This window comes from Ochotona princeps, chromosome 2, assembly GCF_030435755.1.
Source record: "Ochotona princeps isolate mOchPri1 chromosome 2, mOchPri1.hap1, whole genome shotgun sequence".
Lineage (NCBI taxonomy): Eukaryota > Metazoa > Chordata > Mammalia > Lagomorpha > Ochotonidae > Ochotona > Ochotona princeps.
Genome location: NC_080833.1, coordinates 20,626,515 through 20,638,480, shown reverse-complemented (window position 1 = coordinate 20,638,480; position 11,966 = coordinate 20,626,515). Strand labels below are relative to the sequence as shown.

General features: G+C 51.2%; 1 pseudogene; it reads right to left on the bottom strand.

The window, feature by feature from the left end:
* Positions 1 to 5,798: 5,798 nt before the first annotated feature.
* Positions 5,799 to 5,924, bottom strand: LOC131479731 (U11 spliceosomal RNA; annotated as a pseudogene).
* Positions 5,925 to 11,966: the final 6,042 nt, after the last annotated feature.

Sequence of the window (11,966 nt, the reverse complement as noted above, 5' to 3'; positions counted from 1 at the left end):
CCCGCCTGGGAGACCCGGAAGAGGCTCCTGGTTCCCAGCTTTGGATCGGCTCAGCTCCAGTTATTGTGGCCCTTTGAGTGGTGTATCAGTGGACGGGAAGATCCTCCTCTCTGTCTCTTTTCCCTTTCTTTCTCTGATTTTCCAATAAAAACAAAATAACTCCTTACAACCTCAACAAATAAATAAAAGTTTTCCTTTTCTTTTTGGGGGCTAGAGTCTGCAGGGAAATCTGTGGGCTACCCATGTGGAACAGCACTCTCCGTTGGCACGTGCAAGGACTGTGGCTGGGACTAGCCCTGTTAGAGAGCTAAAGGGACGCCCCAGCTGGGCTGGAATTTCTATTGGTGAAAGCAAGAGCATTGTCCCGAGCTGAATGTGGCTGCAATCTCCCTGGGCATGGGTGTGGCCCGGGTCTGGGCCCGGGTCTGGGCTGGGCTAGACTCTAGTACCCAGTGGTACTCATGAGAGTCAGGGTGCTTGTAGAATGTCTGTGCTAGATCTCAGCTCCCGCTGACCCATGTGAGAGCTGTGTCTGGGCACGGACCGGGTGTTGGACAGACTGCAACACCCAACAGTAAGAACCGGAAAGGGTATAGGTCGATTGGGCAAGGACACCGTTCCTGCCAGGACAACAGGTGGACAAACTCGACCTGGGCCAGGGACCCCCCGGTATGCACAAGATCTGCCAGTGGGAGGAGACCGGATAATCGAGTGTCGTGCATTCCTATGTTAGGATGTAGCGCCTGCAGGGAAGTGCAAGAACCAAGGCAGGGAGCAGCCCAACCCGGACCCGGTTACAGTGTCTGCATGTCCGGCATGCGGGTGAGTCAGGTCAGGGGCTGGGCCAGGCCAAGAGCCACTTCCTAACATCTACTGGTGGAATTGAGAACCAGGATGGAGTGCAGGAGGGGCCAAGTTGGGCCGCATCACCAGCCAGTCCACACTGGAGCCAGGACTGGGGCTTGGCTGGGGTTAGACTGTAGCACGAGGCAGCACAAGCTGGAATTGGAGGCAGGTTGGGTGGAACTAGGCTGAAGCACCCACTGGTGGATGCCGAGGAAAGGTGACCATGTCAGTGTGGGGGTGGGGATGGTGGGTGTTGGGTCCTTGAGCCCCAGGGGTGGGGCGTCTGGAGGACCCAGATCTCCTGGCCCAGGCTCTAGGGCTCACCTACCTGTAGAGTGTCGGGCTTGTGATCCAAGGAGGTGGGGGTCCAGTGGGTCTTAGGTCTTTTGGCCCAGAACCTAGGTCCCACTTACGTAGTGGGTGTTGGGTCGGTGAGCTCCAGGGATTGGGGATAGAGGGGCCTGGGTGTTCTGGCCCAGGTGTCTAAGCCAGCCTATGGGGTGTGGGGCCAGGTTCATGAGCCCGTGGGGTGAGGGATCCAGTGGGTCCCAGTGGGTCCCGGGTCGCATGGCCCAGAGCCTTGGGCTCTCATGCACTGCGGTTGCTGCATCCATGAGCCCAGGGGTGCTTACCTGGCTTAGGTCCATGAGCCCACCTAAGAGATTTGGTCCTCCTCACTGCAGAAGCTGGAGTACTGAGCAGCACACCATGGTGCACATGGAAATTATGGTAGCTCCTTGGGACCTGCAGAGGACCTCTGGTACCATAGCAGAGAATGGAGAACAGCACTTATGGCCATCTCCCCCGGCCTAACATTCGTCCAGCAAACATCTGGACGAATGGGGACTATAACGTCCACTCTGTCAGCCAGTGAACATTGCAAGGGATTCCTTGTCCATAGATTGGCTACACGGTCAGCATTTTGGAGCTATCATGCCACATTGTGACCCTGGGTTGATACCAGGTGGCCCTTCCTCTTCCTCGGGTGCTGGGATGGTTGGGAGGCTGGGTGTGGCCCATCCCACTCTCTTCCTGCTAAGCCCAGATGGGAAGAAGAAATGGAAAGCTTGGAAACAATGATCCCTGACCCTACATCCTTCCCAACCTGATTGACTAAGTAAACATCAAACATAATGAAAATAAATAAACAAATTGCCGACTCTTACACAATTTTTTTAAAGATTTATTTCTTCTCCTTGGAAAGTCAGATTAACTGATCAGTCGTAAATAAATCGTGTGGCTTCAGCTTCCAGCCGTGGATACGCAATGCTTTCCCAAACGCCAACTTCAGACAACGCTAACGTCTCTGCTCACAATACTGAAAGTGTGGCAGGTGCCTCTTCCCCACCGTAAATCACAATCAAAAGCACGGCTCCTCAGGGCCAGGAAGAGCGAGCAGCTTCCTCGCAGGAAAAGCGCAGTAAGAGTGCAGGATATGTAGCCCTGGGCAGAAAGGCGCCCCCAGGAAGGATCCAAAACAATGGGGCAACAGCTTTCCTAAACCCAAAGCACAGCTCAACGCCAGTGACAGCGAGCAGCTTTCTGGCAGGAAAACGGTGGCGAGCGTGTAGTAGCTTTCCTAAACCGAAAGCTCGGCTCCTCAACGCCAGTGACAGGGAGCAGCTTTCTCTCCACGAAGCGGCGGTAAAAGCGTAGTAGGCTAATATAGAAGGCCAGTAGGAGTAAGCAAGTGTCTCCAGGCAAATCGGGGTCAGTATGGGAGCCCACAGCACAAGCTGGCAATGAGTCGCAACAACAGCAACGTGTGTGATGGTCTTCGCCAACAAACTCCTGCTTCAGGGTCAAACTTCGCAGTGGTCAGCTTTCACGGAATGAGAGGTGGAAACGATTACAACACATACAGGAAGCTGCTTCTCGGTGCCGGTTTCAAAGCACTGCTGGCTCGGTGCAGCTTTCAAAGCAACAACACTTCCCCACTCCCCACCCAAGCCGGCAGGAGTCACACCAAAGTCTCCGCCCCCTCACAGTCCCGTCAAACCCAGTGTCAGTTTTAGCCAATGCAGCTCTTCCGACAGGGGACAGAACAAAGCTTAACCACTTGACTTCTTACGCTAAAGCCTAACAAGACAATTTCAGACTCATCTGCTGGAACATCCACACAAGGAAAATCTCCGATTTGTCCTTCACTGTGTAGAGAGAAAGGCAAGAGCAGCTGAGATATGCAAATACGGCAGAGCTCTCCAGGGAGGCCACCAAGGGCGCAAGGGGCGTGGCTTTGGTGGTTTGGTGAATTCTTTGTCGGGTTGCAATCTCTGCAGGTAAGTGCAAGAACCAAGGCAGGGAGCAGCCCAACCCGGACCGGTTACAGTGTCTGCATGTCCGGCGTGCAGGTGAGTCAGGTCAGGGGCTGGGCCAGGCTGAGAGCCACTTCCTAACATCTACTGGTGGATCTGAGAACCAGGATGGAGTGCAGGAGGGGCCAAGTTGGGCTGCATCACCAGCCAGTCCACACTGGAGCCAGGACTGGGGCTTGACTGGGAAAGGCTAGACTGTAGCACGAGGCAGCACAAGCTGGAATTGGAGGCAGGTTGGGTGGAACTAGGCTGAAGCACCCACTGGTGGATGCCGAGGAAAGGTGACCATGTCAGTGTGGGGGTGGGGATGGTGGGTGTTGGGTCCGTGAGCCCCAGGGGTGGGGGATCTGGAGGGTCCTGGGTCTCCTAGCTCAGGTTCTAGAGTTCAGCTACACGGAGGGTGTTGGGTCTGTCATCCCTGGAGGTGGGGGTCCGGTGGGTCTCGGATCTCTTGGCCCAGAACCTAGGGCCCACCCACCTAGTTGGCATTGGGTCGGTGAGCCCCAGGGATGGTGGGTCTAGTGGGGCCTGGGTCTCCTGGCCTAGGTGACTGAGTCGGCCTGTGTTGTGTGGTTGCTGAATCCATGAGCCCCAAGGGTGGAAGGTCTGCTTTGACTCAAGTTGCCTCCCTCAGGTCCATGAGCCCACCTAAGAGAACTGGTCCTCCTCACTGCAGATGCTGGAGTACTGGACAGCAGACCATGGTGCACATGGAAGTTCTGGTAGTTCTTTGGGATCTGCAGAAGACATCTGGTACCATAGCAGAGAATGGAGAACAGCACATATGGCTATCTACCCCAGCCAAAACATGACAGCAAACACCTGGACGAATGGAGACTACAAGGTCCTCTCTGGCAGCCAGTCATCCACAGCTCGGCTACACCGACAGCATTTTGGAACTATCATGCCACATTGTGACCCTGGGTTGATATCCGGTGGCCCTTCCCCTTCCTCGGGTACTGGGATGGTTGGGAGGCTGGGTATGGCCCAACTCACTATCTCCCCTGCTAACCCCAGATGGGAAGAAGAAATGGAAAGCTTGGAAACAATGATCACATCCTTCCCAATCTGATTGACGGTGTAAGCATCACGTAAAATAATAAACAAATAAATAAATAGCCCTGCTTTGTTTATTATTTCTGTTTGAAATTTATTATGCAATTCTGTATGATCTGGGATTCTCCTCAATTTCTACCCCCCAGTTGATTTTTCCCTTAATGTCACACGTCTTCATAAGGAGTTATAATCCCATCAGTCTGCTGTTGAAGTGTGCTCCGACGTTGTTGATACAGACATTGTCCATCCTCCCATTGTCAGGATATATCCAACCCTTTGATTGAGAATCCACCTTTTCTTTGGACGCAGAGATGTGTGTTGCAGTGTGTCTTCATATCTGGATATGACAGTCTGCATTACTCCACCAGTATATATTAAATCTGCATCATAAATTCCTTCTATTAGAGAGAACATGTGGTATTTCTCTGTTGGTGAGTGACTTCTTTCACTGAGCATAATGGTCTCTAGTTGGGACCATCTAGTTGCAAATTGTATCATTTCATTCTTTTTAATGGTTGGATACCAATCCAGGGAGTAGATGTACCACAGTTTCTTCAGCCATTCCCTTCGGATGGGCATCTGGGTTGTGTCCATGTTTTTGCGATTGTAGATTGTGTTGCTGGAAATATTGGATTATAGACTCCCTTCTATATATGTAGATTTAATTTCTTTTGGGTATATTCCTAGGAGTGAGATAGCTAGGTCTGAAATTGCCATTCCTTACGCAAATTTTTTTCTTCAAAGATTGATTTGTTTCTATTACAAAGTCAGATATACAGAGGAGAGACAGAGAGGAAGAACACAAATGTTTTCAAGATATATTTCTTCTTATTGGAAAGTCAGAGTTACTGAGAAAAGGAAAGACAGATAAAAAGAGCTTCCATCTGCTACTTCACCGCCCAAGTGGCGGCAACGGCCAGAGCTGAGCTGGAACGAGCCCAGGAGCCTGAAGCCTGGTCCAGGTCTTCCACGCAGGTGCAGGGTCCCAAGGCCCTGGCACGACCTCCACTGGGAAGTCAGAGTTACCGAGAAAAAGAGAGACAGACACAAAGAGCTTCCATCTGCTGCTTCACTGCCCAAGTGGCGGCAACGGCCAGAGCTGAGCTGGACCGAGCCCAAGAGCCTGAAGCCTTGTCCAGGTCTTCCACGCAGGTGCAGGGTCCCAAAGCCCTGGCACGACCTCCACTGCCCTCCAGGGCCACAGGCAGGGAGCTGGAAAGGAAGTGGAGCAGCAAGGACACGAACCCGCCACCATATTGGATCCTGGGGGTTACAAGGAAACAGCATCGACCAGCAGGCCATTCGCAGCATCACACCCTTCTTTCACAATTTGCCGGATTGTCTTGTCTCTATATTTATTCTTGTGGCTTCACTTTCCAGCCGTGGATTGCGCAATGCCTTCTCAAATGCCAACTTTAGACACTGCTAATGTCTCTGCTCACAAAACTCAAAGTTAAGTGTGGCAGGTGCCTCTTCTCAGTCGTCAATCAAAAGCACCACTGGCTCCTCAACGCCAGGGGGAAGAGTGAGCAGCTTCCTGGCGGTAAAAGGGCAGTGAGAGTGTAGGAGTGTAAGGGTGCCCGGACCCCGGACCATCAGATGGCCAGGAGTCGAAAATTGATGCTTCCCAAATGTCTTGATGTGGATTCTGCCCAAAGAGCAAACAGAGCCGCTCTCCGTGTGCCACGCACGACACAAGCCCTTTTATGTAGCTGACTCCTAAAGGCAGGAGGAAGTCGACAAAACACAGAACTGAAACAGGTTTGTGCATCAAATCACAGAATTCTTAGCTGCCTTTAATAGTGCAGGATACCCCCTAGTGGACAAACCACAGGGTTTAACATGCCAGTGATTGTGAAACCCCTCTGGGGAGCCAACACGGGACTCTTACAAAGGCCAGTAGACTGAAAGAACTTGGCCCAGCCAATCACACATGAAAGTTTGGTAGCTTGGCTGCTTAAACCAGCAGGAGTAGGGCGCCAGGACCAATGATCACAGGCTGCCCAGAAGTGAGAAAACGATGCTCTTCCGACTTTTCTGTCTGCAACCTGCTTCTGCCTTTTTATGTCTATATCGAATTGAGGAAAGAATGTGCGAGATCTTCTGGTCACACCTGCTAGCTGTGCTTCTGCTGCCTGGCTCTGGGAGTTGCCTGTTGTGGGTAACTCATGGGAGGGACATTGTCTAACGTTTGTTCCTTTGATTGAGGTGCAGCCACTTAGCATCATGTGTTCAAGGCCCGTTGGTGACAGAGCAAGTCACAGTACTTCCTAGGCCCTGTGTGAGCTGGTGCAGTGGGTTAAATCAGAGCCTGTAATTCCAGCATGCCACATGAAGTCCAATTCCAGTCCCAGCTGCCCCTCTCCTGAATCCAGCTCCCTGCTAATGTGCCTGGGAAAGCAGCAGCAGGGGATGGCCCAAGTCCATGGGGCGCTGCAGTCATGTCGCAGACCTGGATGTAGCTTTTGGCTTCCAGCGTTGGCCTGGCCCAGCCCCAGGTGTTGGAGCGGATTGAAACTCTCTCTGAAATCTCTGTCTCTCTTCATTTTAAATAAAGAAAATAATCTTTTCATTTTTTTCTTTCTTTCTTTCTTTTTTTTTTTTTTAAAGAAAATTGCATGCAGGCTTGCATGGCGGCCTAGGAGTTCAAGACCTCACATTGTATGCACTGGGATTCATAAGTTTGCCGGTTCTAATCCTGGCAGTCCAGCTTCCTATCTAGCTCCCTGCTCGTGTCCTTGATAGCAAGACAAGGAAAGCCCAAACCCTTTTACCTTTTACACCTGGGACATCCAGAATTGTTTTCTTCTTTTTTTGTTTGTTTGTTTTTTTAAAGATTTATTCATTTTATTACAGCCAGATATACAGAGAGGAGGATAGACAGAGAGGAAGATCTTCCGTCTGATGATTCACTCCCCAAGTGAGCCGCAACGGCCGGTGCTGCGCCGATCCGAAGCCGGGAACCTGGAACCTCTTCCGGGTCTCCCACGCGGGTGCAGGGTCCCAAAGCTTTGGGCCGTCCTTTCCTGCTTTCCCAGGCCACAAGCAGGCAGCTGGATGGGAAGTGGAGGTGCCGGGATTAGAACCGGCGCCCATATGGGATCCCGGGGCTTTCAAGGCGAGGACTTTAGCTGCTAGGCCACGCCGCCGGGCCCTGTACACTGGTTTTTATCACGACCGAACCTGGCTCAACTCACACTCTGTTCTGGTACTCGGTTTTGCCAGTGGGTGACATGAACTGATTCAACCTGGTCTGCTCCTGACCCAGGCCAAATGTATGCCAGTGGGAAACTTTCCATGGCCTATTCTGGGCTGTTTCCTATCATGCTTCCTGCGCTTACCTGCCAGGTCTGTGTCCTGCCAGAGGAGTTGCCCAGGCTCCTCCATCAGAACCTCTCCCAATGCCAGATTTTGCACATACCAGATCCATGAGCCAGCCCTACTCAGTTCATCTCCTGTCCTAGCAGGAACAGTGGCTTTTCCTGACTGGCCTTCAACCCATTCTGGTTCTTACTGTTGGATGTTTCAGCCCAGCCACTAGTCATGCATTTTAAAAGTTAATTTTCTCAGGGCAGGTTTCTATTTTTAAATATATTTTTTTAAAGATTTATTCACTTTTTTATTGGAAAGTCAGATATACAGAGAGGAGGAGAGACCGAGAAAGATCTGTCTGCTGAGTCACTTCCCAAGTGGCCCTTTTGATTGGAGCTGAGCCAATTCAAAGCCAGGAACCAGGAGCTTCTTCTGAGTCTCCCATACTTGGGTGCAGGGTTCCAAGGCTTTGGGTCATCCTTGATTGCTTTCCCAGGCCACAAGCAGGGAGCTGGGTAGGAAGAAGCCCCACCTGGATTAAAATCAGCTCCCAAAATGGATCCTGGCATGTGCAAGGCGAGGACTTTAGCCACTATGCTACTGCATCAGGCCCATTTTATTTCATTGCTAATAGAGTGATACAGTTACAGGCAGAGGACAGAGATCTTCCACCACGTTTTGACTCAAGCAGGGGATGGAGCTGGGCTGATCCAGCCAAGAGCCAGGAGCCTCTTCCAGGTCAGCTACATGGATGAAAGGTCCCAAGGCTTTGGGCCATCCTACATTGCTTTCCCAAAGTATAAGCAGGGAGCTGGAATCTGAAGTGGAGCATGCAGGACATGAACCACTGCTCTCATGGAATCCCACTGCCACAAGTGGAAGGTTAGCCTACTATGCCACAATGCCAGCCTCTTGGGCAGGTGTTTGACACAGTGGTTAAGACACCAATTCCTGGGCCTGACACTGGTTCTGACTGGGCGGCAGGAGCTTGCCTCCTTGAGCATGGAAATTTACAGATGCATAGTAGTGACACGCTCGGATCAGCAGCTGAAACCACATACCAACCCTGGGTTCCCTGATGTGCAAGGTGTGGGGTCTTAAGGAAAGCCCACTCCCACCATACCAATCTTTGTTAGCAAAAAAAAAAAAAACAAAAAAAACAAAACAAATCAAAAAAACCCCATTAATAAATAAAGCCTGTTAAGACATTACACTTTAATCTAAAATTTTAATAATATTTTGAGGCCCCTACCCTGACAGAAGTTAAAAGAGCAGGGAGATGCATGCTTAGCTCTTAAGCTGCAGCAGGAAGCAGGAAAGTATAAAACTGTGAGGTTTCCAGAAACAGAGACTGTCCATTGTCAGTCCCAAGAGCCTCCTAGAACCCACTAGTGTTATCGCTGTTTTTTAAAGATTTATTGTGTCGGGCCCGGCGTGGCCTAGCGGCTAAAGTCCTCGCCTTGCACACATCGGGATCCCATACGGGCGCCGGTTCTAATTCCGGCTGCTCCACTTCCCATCCAGCTCCCTGCTTGTGGCCTGGGAAAGCAGTCGAGGACGGCCCAATGCATTGGAACCCTGCACCCGCATGGGAGACCTGGAGGAGGTTCCTGGTTCCCGGCTTCGGATCAGCGCAGCACCAGCTGTTGCGGCTCACTTGAGGGGTGAATCATCGGATGGAAGCTCTTCCTCTCTGTCTCTCCTCTTCTCTGTATATCTGACTTTGTAATAAAATAAATAAATCTTTATAAAAAAAAAAAGATTTATTGTGTCCATTTGAAAATCAGTTATATAGAGAGAGGGAGAGTCAGAGAGAGCTCTTCCATTAACTAGTTCACTTCCAAGTGGCCTCAACGGCTAAAGCTAAGAGCTTGGAACTCCATCAAGGCCTCCCACATGGGTATCGGGACCCAAGTACGTGGGCCATCTTCCCATGCTTTCCCAGGTGTATTAGCAGGGATTTGAATTAGAACTGGAGTATTGGGTCCAGTGCTGTGGCCTAGCAGCTAAAGTCCTGGCCTTGAATGCACCGGGATCCCATATGGGCGCCGGTTCTAATCCCGGCAGCCCTGCTTCCCATCCAGCTCCCTGCTTGTGGCCTGGGAAAGCAGTCCAGGATGACCGAAAGCTTTGGGACCCTGCACCCGCGTGGGAGACCTGGAGGAAGTTCCTGGCTCCTTGATTTGGATCGTCGCAGCACCGGTCATTGGAGTCACTTGGGGAGTGAATCATCTGACGGAAGATCTTCCTCTTTGTCTCTCCTCCTCTATATATATCTGACTTTGTAATGAAAATAAATAAATCTTAAAAAAAAAAAAAAAAGGAACTGGAGCATTAAAAAAAAGTGTGGAGCGGCACGGACTCCAGCAAGCACTCATAAAGGGATGTGGCTGTCCCAGCCAGCAGCTTCATCCGATGTGCAACACCAGTCCTATTATTATCCTTAAAACCATTTCACAGACTGGCATTGTGGTATAACAACTTAAACCATCACCTACAATGCCAACATCCCATATGGGTGCTGGTTCAAGCCCTGGTTCCTCTGTTCCAATCCAGTTCCCTGCTAATGTGCCTGGGAAAGCAGCAGCAGATGGCCTCAGTGGCTGGGCCCCTGCACCCCCATGTGAAACCCAGAGGACGCTCCTGGCTTCAGCCTGGCCCAGCCCTGCTCATTGTGACCATTTGGAGAGTAAATCAGCAGACTGAAGATCTCTATCTCTCCCTCTAACTCTGCCTTCCAAATCAATCAAATAAATTTATATATAAAAAATAAATAAGGTTCAGCACCACAGTGTGGTAGGCTAACCTCTGCTTGGACACTGGCATTCCACAGGGGCACTGGTTTGATTCCTGGCTACTCCACTTCTGATCCACCGCCCTGCTTATGGCCTGGGAAGGCAGCAGCAGATGGACCAAGAGGGAAACTGCACCCATGAGGAAACCTGGGAGAGACACTGGGATCCTGGTTTTGTTGGCAGAGGATCAGCCTCCTATGTAACTGCACCAGCCCCTCAACAAACATTTTCTAAAAGATTTATTTATTTGAAAAGCAGAGTTTTACACACATGGGCCCACAAAGAGAGAGATTTTTCATCTGCTGATTCACTCCACAATGGCCAGGGACTGGCCAAACCAGGAGTTTCACCCAGGTCTTCCATGCAAGCACAGGGATCCGAGCACTGAGCCATCCTCTGCCCCTTTCCCAGATGCGTTAGCAGGAAGCTACCTCAGAAGCGCAGTAGCTGGAACTATAGCTGGAGCTGAAGATGTCCGCTTAACCAGCCGAGCCACAACGCTCGTCCCAATAAACATTTGTTGAGTGAACCTACCTTCAAATTGGGTGTGTAAAAAAGATGGATAATTCAAAACATACACAAATGAATACATAGGGCCCGGCGGCGTGGCCTAGCGGCTAGAGTCCTCGCCTTGAATGCCCCGGGATCCCATATGGGCACCAGTTCTAATCCCGGCAGCTCCACTTCCCATCCAGCTCCCTGCTTGTGGCCTGGGAAAGCAGTCTAGGACGGCCCAGAGCACTGGGACCCTGCACCCGCTTGGGAGACCTGGAGGAGGTTCCTAGTTCCTGGCTTCGGATCAGCGCAGCACCGGCCCGTTGCGGCTCACTTGGGGAGTGAATCATCGGACGGAAGATCTTCCTCTCTGTCTATCCTCCTCTGTGTATATCTGGCTGTAATAAAATGAATAAATCTTTTTAAAAAATGAATACATAAATAAAAGATGGATAATTCAATCACACAAAGTAGTATGCCTGACCCTAAAACAATGACTGGAGCAGAGCAGGGGAGTAAGGCTGGGGAGACAGGGCTTGCTCATAAGCTTTACATCCAGCAAACTGCCAAGACACAGCAGGTCTCCTAACTGCACCTTTATCTTCTTCGTAACTGCACTCTTGAAAGCTTAAGAGAGTTCTGAGTTCCACTTATGGCTCTACCCTTATGAGCTAGGAAATTCCTCAATGTCCCATGGGTTCCTTCTAGATGATTTAATGACATAATGGGTGGTCAGGGACTTCACTGGGTGCCTCGCAGACGGTAAGTGTAAAACTCACACACAACCGGCATCTCTGCGGGTTACAGTGTTGCCAACTCCCCGGCAGGAGTCCAAAAGAAATCACAGAGGATGTTACAGTCCCAGGCGACACCCCGTTCCTGACCCACCACAAAAGGCACGAAGCAAACATGGCGACCTCGAAGCCGTCCGAGGGCGCAAGTCTCCGGCGACGCCACCAAGCGACACAACCTGCGGTCGGAAATGAAGCCTCAGGGCACGGTTAGAAACGCCATGGGCAGAGGACACAAATCCCCAAAGCCGACCAGCCGCGGAGCAGAAACCAAGCCGTGCCGCGCCGCCTCATGCCAGACTGCACTCTGCGCCTGCGCCTGTGCCGGCAGAGCGCGCGCCCGCCGGCCGGAAGAG